The sequence below is a fragment of the Schistocerca americana genome, chromosome 5 (assembly GCF_021461395.2).
Source record: "Schistocerca americana isolate TAMUIC-IGC-003095 chromosome 5, iqSchAmer2.1, whole genome shotgun sequence".
Lineage (NCBI taxonomy): Eukaryota > Metazoa > Arthropoda > Insecta > Orthoptera > Acrididae > Schistocerca > Schistocerca americana.
Window position 1 is genome coordinate 270,003,357 of NC_060123.1, and position 16,241 is coordinate 270,019,597.

A 16,241-nucleotide genomic window follows, 5' to 3' on the forward strand; every position below is an offset into this window, starting at 1 on the left:
ACACAGGCAACAGAGCATGCACAATGTCGGCACTAGTACAGTGTATATCCACCTTTCGCAGCAATGCAGGCTGCTATTCTCCCATGGAGACGATCGTAGAGATGCTGGATGTAGTCCTGTGGAACGGCTTGCCATGCCATTTCCACCTGGCGCCTCAGTTGGACCAGCGTTCGTGCTGGACGTGCAGACCGCGTGAGACGACGCTTCATCCAGTCCCAAACATGCTCAATGGGGGAGAGATCCGGAGATCTTGCTGGCCAGGGTAGTTGACTTACACCTTCTAGAGCACGTTGGGTGGCACGGGATACATGCGGACGTGCATTGTCCTGTTGGAACAGCAAGTTCCCTTGCCGGTCTAGGAATGGTAGAACGATGGGTTCGATGACGGTTTGGATGTACCGTGCACTATTCAGTGTCCCCTCGACGATCACCAGTGGTGTACGGCCAGTGTAGGAGATCGCTCCCCACACCATGATGCCGGGTGTTGACCCTGTGTGCCTCGGTCGTATGCAGGCCTGATTGTGGCGCTCACCTGCACGGCGCCAAACACGCATACGACCATCATTGGCACCAAGGCAGAAGCGACTCTCATCGCTGAAGACGACACGTCTCCATTCGTCCCTCCATTCACGCCTGTCGCGACACCACTGGAGGCGGGCTGCACGATGTTGGGGCTTGAGCGGAAGACGGCCTAACGGTGTGCGGGACCGTAGCCCAGCTTCATGGAGACGGTTGCGAAAGGTCCTCGCCGATACCCCAGGAGCAACTGTTTCCCTAATTTGCTGGGAAGTGGCAGTGCGGTCCCCTACGGCACTGCGTAGGATTCTACGGTCTTGGCGTGCATCCGTGCGTCGCTGCGGTCCGGTCCCAGGTCGACGGGCACGTGCACCTTCCGCCGACCACTGGCGACAACATCGATGTACTGTGGAGACCTCACGCCCCACGTGTTGAGCAATTCGGCGGTACGTCCACCCGGCCTCCCGCATGCCCACTATACTCCCTCGCTCAAAGTCCGTCAACTGCACATACGGTTCACGTCCACGCTGTCGCGGCATGCTACCAGTGTTAAAGACTGCGATGGAGCTCCGTATGCCACGGCAAACTGGCTGACACTGACGGCGGCGGTGCACAAATGCTGCGCAGCAAGTGCCATTCGACGGCCAACACCGCGGTTCCTGGTGTGTCCGCTGTGCCGTGCGTGTGATCATTGCTTGTACAGCCCTCTCGCAGTGTCCGGAGCAAGTATGGTGGGTCTGACACACCGGTGTCAATGTGTTCTTTTTTCCATTTCCAGGAGTGTACTTGTGTTACCGCCTCAGGTGCCCGCAACGCTACCAGGCAGCATCCAACGTCGCGGTGGGCAGTGGTCATAATGTTTTGCCTCATTGGTGTAGTAAGTTTGAAGATCCAGATTAAAGTGATGAGTCTATACTACAATCTCCTACGTAACCTGGGAATCGCCTAGACAATATTAGGCTAATTGCAGCGTACACGAAGAGGTGTTAAGCAATTCTTCCCTCAAAGCTCCATACGTGGGAAGGGGAAAAAAACCTACAAATGATACGTTCTTCATATGAAGATCTAGATGTAGGAAGAGGCACCATTCGTGAACAACACAGACTTTCCGGAGATGGGAGTTATGGTTCTTCGCTTGAGAGAACATGGCTCGGAATCATTTGTTTCCATCGCTTGCACGCCTTATTTATAATTGCATCTCCATCAGTACTCTATTCTTCGAAGTACGGAAGTTGACAGGAGCGTGTTGTAACATAAAATACTACCACTCAGTATGACGACAATTGTGAAAATTTTCTCTTTAAGGTCGTTCGGCTTTCCGGGTAGCACATCCCGTTGTATCATAAATCTAGGAAATGCCTGCAAGTTCCTGAAACTTCTTAAGAAATAGAACCCAGTACGTTGTTCTCGATGGTGAGTGTTCAGCGGAGGAGAGGGTATCATCTGGAGTGCCCCAGGGAAGTGTGGTAGGTACGCTGATGTTTTCTATCTACATAAATGATCTTTGGATAGGATGGATAGCAATGTGCGGCTGTTTGCTGATGATGCTGTGGTGTACGGGAAGGCGTCGTCGTTGAGTGACTGTAAGAGGATACAAGATGACTTGGACAGGATTTGTGATTGGTGTAAAGAATGGCAGCTAACTCTAAATATAGATAAATGTAAATTAATGCAGATGAATTGGAATAAAAATCCCGTAATGTTTGAATACACCATTAGTAGTGTAGCACTTGACACAGTCACGTCGATTAAATATTTGGGCGTAACATTGCAGAGCGATATGAAGTGGGACAAGCATGTAATGGCAGTTGTGGGGAAGGCGGATAGTCGTCTTCTGTTCATTGGTAGAATTTTGGGAAGATGTGGTTCATCTGTAAAGGAGACCGCTTATAAAACACTAATACGATCTATTCTTGAGTATTGCTCGAGCGTTTGGGATCCCTATCAGGTCGGATTGAGGGAAGACCTAGAAGCAATTCAGGGGGGGTTGCTAGATTTGTTACTGGTAGGTTTGATCATCACGCGAGTGTTATGCAAATGCTTCAAGAACTCGGGTGGGAGTCTCTGGAGGAAAGGAGGCGTTCTTTTCGTGAATCGCTAGTGAGGAAATTTAGAGAACCAGCATTTGAGGCTGACTGCAGTACAATTTTACTGCCGCCAACTTGGATTTCACGGAAAGACCACAAAGATAAGATAAGAGAGATTAGGGCTCGTACAGAGGCATATAGGCAGTCATTTTTCCCTCGTTCTGTTTGGGGGTGGAACAGGGAGAGAAGATCCTAGTTGTCGTACGAGGTACCCTCCGCCAAGCACCGTATGGTGGATTGCGGAGTATGTATGTAGATGTAGATGTAGAAACAATTAATGCTCGAACTTCGTCATCCACTCCTTTATAAGTGAGACACATCTTTTGTCAAGCAGGCAGTAAAACTATCATAAATGGATGAGTTTCCTCTCTCATGTCTGCAGCTTGCTGGATAAATGTCGTGCAATCTAAAATCAGCACAGTAATTAGTTCCCAAAGAGAGATCATATAGATTATTTTGGTTATACATGGATTCGATAGTTCGTGTACCACGTACAAAAAAAAATGGTGCTACGAATGAAAACAAAAGAGGCAACCCTGAAGCTGAAAGAAAGTTGCTGAAGTAATGACATGCTCGTGACTACGAAAAACAACGTGACTGGAAAACTGTGATCGATTATTTGGGGAAAGCAAGAGAAAGACAACAACAAACACGATTTTCATTCATGGTGATAAATGTTATGCAGCGTTTCAGCAGCTAGGGATGGATGACGGATTTACTCGTAATTGTGTCACGTAGCGCTGAAGTAAAACGCTTACAAAAGAATACTCTGGGAAGGCAGCACTGAAGGACTGCAGTTGACAGATTTGAATTATTTGTGTGTTCCAAGCGTCATTAATACGATGTGTGGAAAGGACACAGATGTATCCAGTTTACAGGCTAGGAATCATGGTAAATATTTAAAAACGACTGATCACTGACACAGAGTTTTCAAGGCCTGCACGAAAATAAATGTGCCCCCATAAAAAGGCCGTCATTGTATTAAGGCGCAACACTATCTCGACTCTGAGTGACGTTCTTGCGCTTTAGTGCATTTCAGCTTTCAATATTTGCCGACCCTGGACCTATCTTCGCATAGTGACAAGTTCCACACAAATGGAGTTGGCAGTGGACGCGCAGACGAGTAGTATATTACAAAAGTGTTTTTACATTCCGTTGGAAAGTATCACGCAGGAAGTACGACATAAAGAGAACGAGGCATATTACAAGGTTGTGTAATTGATAGACAGTCAAATTAGTGATAGCCGCTTTCACACACTTAAAGGAGCGCACACGTGCGGACACTTCCACTCTTCAAGACATTTCTGCATGTCTTAGTTCCTGGTGAATCTTCCGGGTTCCTGAAACCGTTTTTGTTCCTGTCATTTCGTCTACAGCTGAAGAACTACACCGAACGACTGAAAAGGTTAGGGACTCAGGAACGGAGAAGGAAGCGAATCGAAATAATCGAGTCCAATTTACAAAGACTTGATAGTCCCTCGAACCAGGATGCATGCCCTGATACGCTTCGGCAGGTTGTCATAAGGCCGCTGTGTTCTCTCCCGAAGTAAGCTGTCCCACAAATGCGAGACCTGTGTTTCTCCTGGCCTATGCAGTGTTCAGATAACTTACAGGAAGGCAGCCGGGCGACGTCATCGACATCTGCCGATACTACGACCGGAGCGCATTCTGCAATTTTCGACACAAAACTGCAGTTAGCCTTGAAAATGGCAGAGTGTGTCCCTGCAGAAATACCAGTGGCTGTCGATGACGTCACCCGGCTGCATTCCCGTAAGCTATTTGACCCACAACTACTGTGACTGGTTTTTGATATCCTGGCTACTGGCGCTGAGACAGAGTAGACGTCCGAGCTGTTTCTCCAGGTGTTCTACCGGTGTCAGGTGTGGGAATATTGCTGGCAAGGTTCCAAGATGCTACTTCAGGCGGGTGTAAAATGAATGTGCGCAGCGGAAAATAATAAACGCTAAAATGATGATTTGGCCGTGTCTGACTACCCCCTGAAGCAGATCTTAGGATCTCTTAATTCCATAAATTACAATCTAAACATAAATGAATGATGAAAGCGACTAATACTACTAAATGATAAGCGTTGTTTCTTATTATAGTTTTATTGCAGATTAAAAAAAAACACCCTTTATGACAAATGTCTATATTTCCTAAGTAAAATTATTAACCAATTGCCCAACTCTGCCCCCTTTTATGGCCACGAGATCTTACATAAATAACGCTAAATGACTGGCATTATATACGTACCAAACACTAGAAGACACTACTTTCAAAGATGATCTTCGGTGGTGTGGAACCTCAGTGGAAATAAACTAACGTGATCACAGCTGTTTAACTTTATAGCCCGAATAATTACGAACAACTTCAATTGGAAAGACCACATAGATAATATTGTGGGGAAGGCGAGCCAAAGGTTGCGTTTCATTGGCAGGACACTTAGAAGATGCAAGAAGTCCACTAAAGAGACAGCTTACACTACATTCGTTCGTCCTCTGTTAGAATATTGCTGCGCGGTGTGGGATCCTTACCAGGTGGGATTGACGGAGGACATCGAAAGGGTGCAAAGAGGGCAGTTTTTTTTATATTATCACGTAAATGGGGAGAGAGGGTGGCAGATATGATACGCGAGTTGGGATGGAAGTCAATAAAACAAAGACGTTTTTCGTCGCGGCGAGATCTATTTACGAAATTTCAGTCACCAACTTTCTCCCCCGAATGCGAAAATATTTTGTTGAACCCAATCTACATAGGTAGGAATGATCATCAAAATAAAATAAGAGAAATCAGAGCTCGAACAGAAAGGTTTAGGTGTTCGTTTTTCCCGCGCGCTGTTCGGGAGTGGAATAGTAGAGAGATAGTACGATTGTGATTCGATGAACCTTCTGCCAAGCACTTAAATCTGAATTGCAGAGTAATCATGTAGATGTAGATGTAGATGTAGATGTAGATGTAGATAAGCCAAAGCAGTTTGTGATATCACCGTATGTATTGCGTCTGGTCCGTCGGCGTGCTGGTTCTCGTACACGTCTGCGTCGATGGAAGAACTCCAGCCACAAAACAAAACTTTTTCAAACACTAGGACGGCAGAAGGCGGTCCTCTGTCTAATATACTCTATTACCGTCTTCTCCTCTCTGTGTTCTACAGACGAGAAACGCGAAATCCCAGCCACAAGGACGGAGTTCAGATAACGTATCAGCGTAAGGATAGGCAGAGGAAGTGCTCTCAATTACTGAACGCTGTGTACTCAACGACGACTTTCAACCCAGAGGTGAAGTCCAGAATCGTATACGTTCGCAACAGTATAGTGCCTAGCTGTTCTAACTATAAACTGTCCTGAGAGCAAAGACGCAAGTTCGTCTGTACCAAAAATGCTGATACCGAGCGACCATCACACACAGGCGCTTACAGCGGAAGATTTCGTCTCTCTACCTCTGGCTTGCCAGCAATGCTCGGCTCCCCACACTCGTAACTCCGAAAACGAATCATATTCCCGAAACCACGGAGTATTCTCTCTCTCTACAGATTTTCCCGAACGCCGACCAATTATATTTGAGTCTTTTGTCTTCCAGCGCGGAAAGTTTGCGAAGAAAAACCTATACTCGTACGAAGTTACGCTTCTGAGTAAAAATCCACGGAAATAACCCAGCCTGCGTGATTTCCAAGGGGACGCTTCCTCGTTCCTCAGCTGCGTCCAAGATTTTCGTAGTTTTCGAAATATAATCCTTCCCGTCCGGCTACAACCCCGTACGGTCGCGACTCTATTGTGCTCCAATGCTCAGATGTCCCAACGTCCCTCTTGCTATTTCCTGTATTTAAGCGTGACCTGCATACCTGTGTGGGCCTTCCACCCAGGGCTTGAGTTCCGTCTGCCGTTTCATTTCCACTGTCGTTCCAACCTCTACTAGCATAGGCCATCATTCATTACTCAGTTCTGATAATAAAGACACTCCGTCACTTTTCATGCAGTAAGCGTTAACAATTATTTACAAGGCGTACGTGACAACTCCAGTCTCCTTTATATATTCACATATACGATGTATAGCCTACCACATGATACCTAATTGTGTTTGTAGATGGTTTGTGTTTGTGTGGATGAGTGCTTGTAAGGTGCGAAATTATAGCCACCTTGCAAGGTGAGTGCCTCAGCATCCTGCAGACACTTCAGAGACACGTGCCATATGTGGATGAGTTTTTTCCTCTTACGTGTTCATAGATTCACCAAATCTCCCAGCTCGTCCACTTGGTTTGAGACTAGAACACTGCAAATTTCATAGTTTAAGGCGTTACCCCTCAAAATCTCGTAACAGCATTGCATACAGTGTCTAAAATAACAGCAAGAATAACCAAAGATGTACTTTCAGAAGCAGATAACAATATGAGATTCAGTGTAAGAATTCTAAGGAAATTTCACTCATTAAAGAAAGAAGGTACTTACGAAACACTCGTTAGTCGATGATTGAGTATCTCTCGTCAGTTTGGGTCCCAGGTTCGATTCCCGGGCGGTTGGGGATTTTCTCTGCCCGGGGACTGGGTGTTTGTGTTGTCATCATAATTTCATCATCATCACCGTCAGGAGCATTCGTGACAGTGGCAAGATTGGACTGCGTAAAAGTTCGACTCTGTAAAAATAGGGATTTTGTGCTGGCGCTGATGACCGCGCAGTTGAGCACACCACAAACCAAAATCATCATTATGATCATCTCATCAGTTTGGGATCGTTTCCAGGTAGGACTAGTAAATGAGATGATTCAAATGGCTCTAAGCGCTATGGGACTTAACATCTGAGGTTATCAGTCCCCTAAACTTAGAACTACTTAAACCTAACTAACCTAAAACATCACACACATCCATACCCAAGGCAGGATTCGAACCTGCGACTGTAGCGGCAGCGCGATTCCGTATGAAGCGCCTAGAACCACTCGGTCACAGCGGACTGCTTGCCAACTGAGAATAAACACATGAGAACGCAGGTCATTTACTACCCTGAGTAAATTTGATTTAAAGTCTTACCGGATGGCTCCATAATGCATGACGCCCGGACTAATACGGCTTTGCCTCTGCAAATCATTGGAAGAGTGTGAGATCTTCCCACTTCGCCACCATGCTTGCCGACGCTGTTTATCTGGAGTAGTGCAAAGCGACGATTGGTGCAACGCCAGTGATCACCATACCATGCTATCCAGTTACGGCACCATTCCAAAGGGAGCCGTTTGTTTTGTAATGTTAACGGTGTCCTATACATGGGACGGTAAGTCCCTAGTCGTGCTGCTGCTAGCCTCCGGTCATTGGTATTGGATGGCAGAATGTTTCATTGAGTCCATTACTTGTTCTCAGATGGCAGGGGCAGAGTTGTGGGGATAACAATGTGCTTGGTGCACAATTTGGCGGTTCTCGCTTGTTGTGGTTGGACGTGGCCAAAGTGAGTGTCTCAACAGTTCAGAAACAAGTGACATATGCGGATGAGCTTTTTCTTGTTGAAAAACGGCACCACAATATTGCCCACAGAGAAAAAACACGTGGGCTTCCGGGACCTTCACGACGAGTATGGCTGCCCTCGTATCCCCAAGCAATCCATCACAGAGTTAGTGTCACATCCAAATGCCCAGTAAGTCTGGCTGAGTATAGGGAATATCAACAGCAGCAGAAAATGGTATAACACGGGTAGCATTCGTTATGAATAGGAAGGTAGAACAGGAAGTGTGTTACTGTGAACAGTTCAGTGACAGGGTTGTTCTTGTCAGAATTGACAGTAAACCAACACCGACAACCATAGTTCAGATATACATGCCGAAGTCGCAGGCTTCAGATGAGGAGATAAAGTGATATTGAAATGGTAATACAGTGTGTAAAGGAGGATGAAAATCAAATAGTCATGGGGGACTGGAATGCTGTTGTAGGAGAAGGAGTAGAAGAAAAGGTTACAGGAAAATACGGACTTGGGACAAGGAATAAGACAGGAGAAAGACTAATTGAATTCTGTAATAAGTTTCAGCTAATAATAGCGAATACTCTGTTCAAGAATCACAAGAGGAGGAGGTACACTGGGAAAAGGCCGGGTGATACGGGAAGGTTTCAGATTACATCATGGTCAGACGAGATTCCGGAATCAGATACAGGATTATAAGGCGAACCCGGGAGCAATAGCGATTCAGATCACAATGTAGTAGTGATGAAGAGTAAGCCGAAGTTTAAGACATTAGTCAGGAAGAATTCAGGAAGAATCAATACACAAACAAGTGGTATACGGAAGTACTAAGGAATGACGAGATACGGTTGAAGTTCTCTAATGCTATAGATAAAGCAATAAGGAATAGCTCAGTAGACCGTAAAGTTGAAGAGGAATGGACGTCTCTAAAAGGGGCCATCACAGAATTTGGGAATGAAAACGTAGGTACAAAGAAGGTAACTGCGAAGAAACCATGGGTAACAGAAGAAATACTTCAATTCATCTATGAAAGGAGGTAGTACGAAAATGTTCCGGGAAACTCAGTCGCTGAGGAATGAAATAAATAGGAAGTGCAAGGAAGCTAAGACAAAATGGCTGCAGGAAAAATGTGAAGACATCGAAAAAGAAATGACTGTTGGAATGACAGACTCAGCATACGGGAGAGTCAAATCAACCTTCGGTGATATGAAAAGGAAAGCTGATAATATTAAGAGTGCAACGGGAATCCCACTGTTAAATGCACAGGAGAGAGCGGATAGGTGGAAAGATTACACTGAAAGCCTCAATGATTGGGAAGATTTGTCTGATGTGATAGGAGGAGAAACAGGAGACGATTAATAAGAGATAGGGTTCAGTATTAGAATCAAAATTTAAAAGAGCTTTGGACGACTTAAGATCAAGTAAGACAGAAGGGATAGATAACATTCCCACAGAATTTCTAAAATCACTGGGGGAAGTGGCAACAAAACGACTATTCACGTTGGTGTGTAGAATATATGAGTCTGGCAACATTCCATCTGACACACAATTCCGAAAACCGCAACAGCTCACAAGTGCGAGAATTATTCCACAATCAGCTTAACAGCTCATGCATCCAAGTTGCTTACGAGAATAGTATACAGAAGAATGGAATAAAACTTGAGGATGCGCTAGATGAAGATCAGTTTGGCTTTAGGAAAGGTAAAGGCACGAGAGAGGCAATTCTGACGTTGCGGTTAATAATGGAAGCAAGACTAAAGAAAAAGCAAGACACTTTCACTGGGTTTTTTGACCTGGAAAAAGCTTCCGACAGTATAGGATGGTGCAACATGGTCAAAATTATGAAAAAAGTTGGGGTAAGCTATAGGGAGGGACAATCATACACAAAACGTACAACAGCGAAGAGGTAATAATAGGAGTAGACGTCCAAGAACGAAGTACTCGTATTAAAAAAGAGTGTAAGACAAGGATGTAGCCTTTCGGCCCTACTATTCTATCTGTACATCGAGGAAGCAATGTCGGAAATAAAAGAAAGGTTCAGGAGTGGAATGAAAATTCAAGGTGAAAGGATATCAATGACACGATTCGCTGATGACATTGCTATCTTGGGTAAAATGGAAGAAGAATTACAAAATCAGCTGAACGGAATGAACAGTCTGATGAGTACAGCGAATGGATTGAGAGTAAATCGAAGAAATACGAAAGTAATGAGAAGTAGTAGAAACGATAACATCGAGAAACTTAACATCAGAATTGATAGTCAGTAAGTAGATGACTTTAAGGAAGGGCAGTAAAATAACCAATGACGGAAGGAGCAAGGAGGACATGAAAAGCTGACTAGCAATGGCAAAAAGGCATTCCTGGCCAAGAGAAGTCTACTAATATCAAATATCGGCCTTAAATTGAGGAAGAAATTTCTGAGAATATACGTCTGGAGTACAGCATAGCCTGGTAGTGAAACATGGACTGGGAAAACCGGAATAGAAGAGAATCGAAGCATTTGAGATGCTGTGCTACAGGTGAATGTTGAAAATTAGGTGGACTCAGAAGGTAAGGAATGAGGAGGTACTGTGCAGAAACGGAGAGGGAAGGAACATGTGGAAAATAATGATAAGGAGAAGGGATAGAATGATAGGACATCTGTTAAGAGATGAGGGAATGACTTCCATGGTACTAGAGGGAGCCGTAGAGGGCAAAAACTGTAGAGGAAAACACAGATTGGAGTACATCAAGCAACTAATTGGGGACGTAGGTTGCAAGTGCTACTCTAATTTGAAGAGGTTAGCACAGTAACACAGGAGAGGAATTCGTGGCGGACCGCATCAAAAAAGCCATAAGACTGATGACAAAAAAAAAAAAAAAACTGGATATCCCGCGTCCCGACCAGCTGGCCAAATGGAGACACACAATGAGGTCACTTTCAGACTCTGTCAGATGCTGATAACGCTGTCGTAACGCGAGCACGTAGCGTCTCCGTATACTTCACAGCGATCACTCAACATTTGACGCGGTTCAAGCGTCTTGTAAACCCTACCGTGAATACCAACTCTATACACGACGAAGAATAATGCTCTCTGTTGGCCATTGTATCTACTGAACGAATTACATACCTAATAACCTGCCTACCGATGGTGTGTGCATGTAGGGAGCTACATTGACGACCGACCTCGTCCCCAGTGTGCTTCACATTTGTTTTTCATTCACCTAAAACTTTCGTTAGATTAATGGAACACGACAGTACAGCCTGGAAGTTTCACCACCAACGTATACAACCCGGCGACGAAACACATTACTGTATGATTTTTGTATGTCGTTTTCTCAGGAGTAGCCCAGAAGCAATGTCGTTCTTTCTTGTTCCTGGAGCACAACACTCATTAGTAACTTGCTCATCTCCTGCATCAGAGTTAATTAATTTTCGAGGAACCTTTTACAGTTCACAAACACAGACCAAGAGCTGAAAGAGAGACACGTGCTGATACAACAGTATCCTTTATAATGCGGGAAACTTCCTTCTCTCTCGTCAAATGCTGTTTACAACAACTTTAGTTTAATAGCGTCAAATGTGACTGAACTAAGTTTTTTATGTAGAGTCCGTAATATGTTGTATTCCAAACAGGAATATTCTGCCCTAGTTATACATCGGACCGCTAACAGCATCTGATCTATAGCGCCACAAGTTGCATAACAGACGATGTGAGCGGCGAGTAATTGTAAAACCGTATAAAATGTAACAGTCAGCCAACCGGTTGCACACAAATTTTTTTTACAAATACATTAACCAGGTTTCGACAGTTCTATCTCCATCAGAATGGTAAAAGTTACGTGAAATCACATAACACCTTTAAAATTTCGGCAACAGTGCTCTCGTCAGATGAGATGTTTGTGTTCCATGAGTCTAGAATAAAAAGCATGGACTCATAGAACACAAACATGTCATTTGACGAGAGCAGTGTTGCTGAAATATTAAAGTTGTTCTATAATTTCATGTAACTTTTATCATTATGAGGAAATAGTCTTAGAAATATCGAGACCTGTTTAATGTGTTTTCTTAAAAAAATGTGTGCAGCTGGTTTGGTGACTATTACATTTTATATAATTGCATACACGATTGCTGAGCTCACAGCCACAATTTTTTTCAAATTTGTCAAACTACTGTATTTGCTCCCTCATTCACGAATGAAGCGTGGTAAGGTGCGTGGCGGGCCGGAGTGGCCGAGTGGTTCTAGGCGCTATAGTCCGGAACCGTGCGACCGCTACGGTCGCAGGTTCGAATCCTGCCTCGGGCATGCATGTGTGTGATGTCCTTAGGTTAGTTAGGTTTAAGTAGTTCTAAGTTCTAGGGCACTGATGACCTCAGAAGTCAAGTCCCATAGTGCTCAGAGCCATTTGAACTATTTTTAAGGTGCGTGACTGCCATTAAGCCTCAGAATGAGCTGCACTGCAGCTGATTTGCCCGACATTGTCATTTATGGGAGGAAGTATACGTTTATTTCCAGCGTGTGTGGTGAACGTCCGGTCTTGGAAATTTTGTAGCAATTGTCTCCGTCGTGCACGACGCCTCTCTTACAGGGTTTACCACTTGAAATTGATGTCCGTCTCCCCAACATTGCCATGGGTGTTAAACTAAATTGTGAGAAAGTACGCCACCTTAACGCAAATCATCTCTGTCTCGTTTAATAATCCTTCCTGGAAACGATCCCAAACTGACGGGATGATGATGATGATGATGATGACGTTTGGTTTGTGGGGTGCTCGCGTGGTCATCAACACCAGCACAGAATCAAAATTTTAGATAGTCGAACTTTTATACAGTCCAATCTTGCCACTGTCACGAATGCTCCTGATGGTGATGATGATGAAATGATGATAACACAAACACCCAGTCCTCAGGCAGAGAAAATCCTCAACCGCCTGGGTATCGAACCTGGGACCCAAACTGACGAGAGATACTCAAGCATCGGCTAACGAGTGTTTCGTAAGTACTTTCTTTCATGAGTGAAATTTATTTAGAATTCTTACAATGAATCTGAGATTTTTATCTGCTTCTGAAAGTACATCTTCGGTTATTCTTGCTGTTATTTTAGACATTGCATGTAATGTTGTTATGAGATCTTGAGGATCAACGCCTTAAACTATGAAATTAGCAGTGTTGTTCTAGTCTCAAACCAAGTGGACGAGCTGGGAGATATAGTGAATCTATAAACACGTAAAGAGTGGATACTTGAAGTATGTGGCATGTTGTTTCGAAGCTAACTTAATTTAGGTACTCGTAATAAGCGATCCTTATGGTTACAACGCAAGAAAATGTAAATTTATACAAATTACGTGTAGCACAGATTGCACTGAAGTGTTAGAAATGTATCAGAACGAATTAAATCTAGAAACGTAGCATCTGGCGTAACCACAGATGTGTTCATGCTACATGTTTCATCACCCAGTAGAAATGAGCAATCACACAAAGACAAGAAAAGATATGATTTTGTGTAGCAGAACAGCGCTCACGTTGGTTTACTGTACACAAACCCATCTGCCTCAAAAGTGACAGTGATCACTCCAGAGTTTAGTTGTTTGTCTGAACGAAGACTGAACTGAAAAAGAAAATGAATGCGCTTCGTGACCAATACTTGCAACTCCCTTCCCCTTTGTAGATCTGCGTTGCGTGCAACAACGCCTCCCCCCCCTCCCCTCCCTCTCATCATTAGCTGCCCATTCAGCCGCTACTTAAACCCGCCGCCAAAGATTAGTTAACCGCAGTGTGACTCTCACGCCACAGGAGTTAGAGCATCAACACATGCATGCTGTAACGAAGTGAGAGAGGATTAAAGCAGTGAAAAAAGAATCATACGCCTTTCGCTTTTCCTGCTGTACGTGGTCCTTCAGCTTTAGGTACGACGGTCACTCCAAAAGTAACGCACACTATTTTTGTAAAAATACAGATTTCATCCTACATGTGTGAAAGTTTTACAATGTGTAGATACATCCTTCCCGCTTGTTTTCAAACTTAGTTCAACCTGTTCTCGTGAGTGGCGCCGTCACAGCATGTCTTCAAGATGGCTGCTACACTTGACGTTCGTCAGAAACAACATGCTGTCATAGAATTCCTGTGCTGTGAAAACGAGACAGTGGGAAACATTCGCAAGAGGATGAAAAGGGTGTATGGAGATGCTGCTGTCGATCGCAGTACAGTTAGTCAGTGGGCAAGCACGTCACATGATAAAAGCTGGCACGGCAATATTGAGGATTGTCCTAGCAGCAGCAGGCCTCATACTGCACACACTCCAGACAATGTGGAGAGAGTTAACGAATTGGTGACTGCTGACAGACGCATCACAGTGAACGAATTGCCACGCTACAATGGGATAGGGGAAGGAAGTGTTTGCAGAATACTAAAAGTGTTGGCGTTAAAAAAGGTTTGTGCCAGGTGGGTTTCCAGGATGTTGACATTGGCTCACAAAGAAACAAGAAAAATGGTATGCAGCGAGCTTTTTGGAACAGTACGAGAATGGTGGAGATGAATTGCTTAGAAGAATTGTGACAGGTGATGCAACATGGCTCCATCATTTTTCACCAGAGACGAAGAGGCAATCAAAGAAGTGGCATCATGGAAATTCACCCAAGAAAAAAAAAATCAAAACCACACCTTCTGCTGGAAAAGTTATCACTACGGTGTTTTTCGATTCCGAAGGACTCTTGCTTATGGACATCATGCCAAGTGGAACCACCATAAATTCTGATGCATATGTGACGACACTGAAGAAACTTGAAGCTCGACTGAGTCGTGTTCGACCACATCGTCAAAAGCTGGATGTTTTGCTGTTGCACGACAATGCACGGCCACATGTCAGTCAAAAAACCCTGGAAGCGATCACAACACCTGGGTCCATGTGACTATCACCTCTTTGGGAAACTGAAAGACTCTCTTCGTGTAACAAGGTTTGAAGACGATGAGTCCCTTGTGCACGCTGCCAAACTGTGACTCCAACAGGTTGGTCCAGGATTTTACCGTGCGGGTATACAGGCGCTGGTTCCAAGATGGCGTAAGGCAGTTGGGAGGGGTGGAAATTATGTGGAGAAATGGAAATATTGTTCCTAAAGGATGTATCTACACACTGTAAAACTTTCAAACATGTAGAATTAAAGATGGATTAAAAAAAATAGTGTGCATTTCTTTTGCAGTGGCCCTCCTATCTATGGACAAAGTACAACACTGAAGTGTCTGTCTTGTTCAGAGGTACGATGCATTGTCCCCTCGGGCATGTATGCATGTGTGAAGGATCAGAGACAGCGACGATTGCAGCCGTTATGAATTACACGAAATGTACACACAGTTACGAATGTGGGCCGCCATCAGCTGTCTGATGAAATTAGGATTCTGACCATTTGAGCCGGATCGAGACTCGAACCTGGATTCCCTTCTATTATCCGCATGCATGTCCGAAGGAACAGTGCTTCGTAATTCGGAAATGCACAGGCACTGCAATATCGTATTTATCCGCCGACGCCGGGAAAGAGACTTTTAAGTAAAATGTCTCCCCTATACGGGAATATACAGGGTGGTCCATTGATCGTGACCGGGCCAAATATCTCACGAAATAGGCCTCAAACGAAAACACTACAAAGCCCGAAACTTGTCTAGCTTGAAGGGGGAAACCAGATGGCGCTATGGTTGGCCCGCTAGATGGCACAGCCATAGGTCAAACGGATATGAACGGCGTTTTTTAAAAAATAGGAACCCCCATTTTTTATTACATATTCGTGTAGTACGTAAATAAATATGAATGTTTTAGTTGGACCACTTTTTTTACATTTTTATATATGGCGCTGTAATAGTCACAAACATATGGCTCACAATTTTAGACGAACAGTTGGTAACAGGTAGGTTTTTAAAATTAAAATACAGAACGTAGTTACGTTTGAACATGTTATTTCGGTTGTTCCAATGTGATACATGTACCTTCGTGAACTGAGAACGCATGCTGTTTCAGCGTGATTACCTGTAAACACCACATTAATGCAATAAACGCTCAAAATGATGTCAGTCAACCTCAATGCATTTGGCAATACGTGTAACGACATTCCTCTCAACAGCGAGTAATTTGCCTTCCGTAATGTTAGCACATGCATTGACAATTCGCTGACGCATGTTGTCAGGCGTTGTCGGTGGATCACGATGGCAAATATCCTTCAACTTGCTCCACAAAAGAAA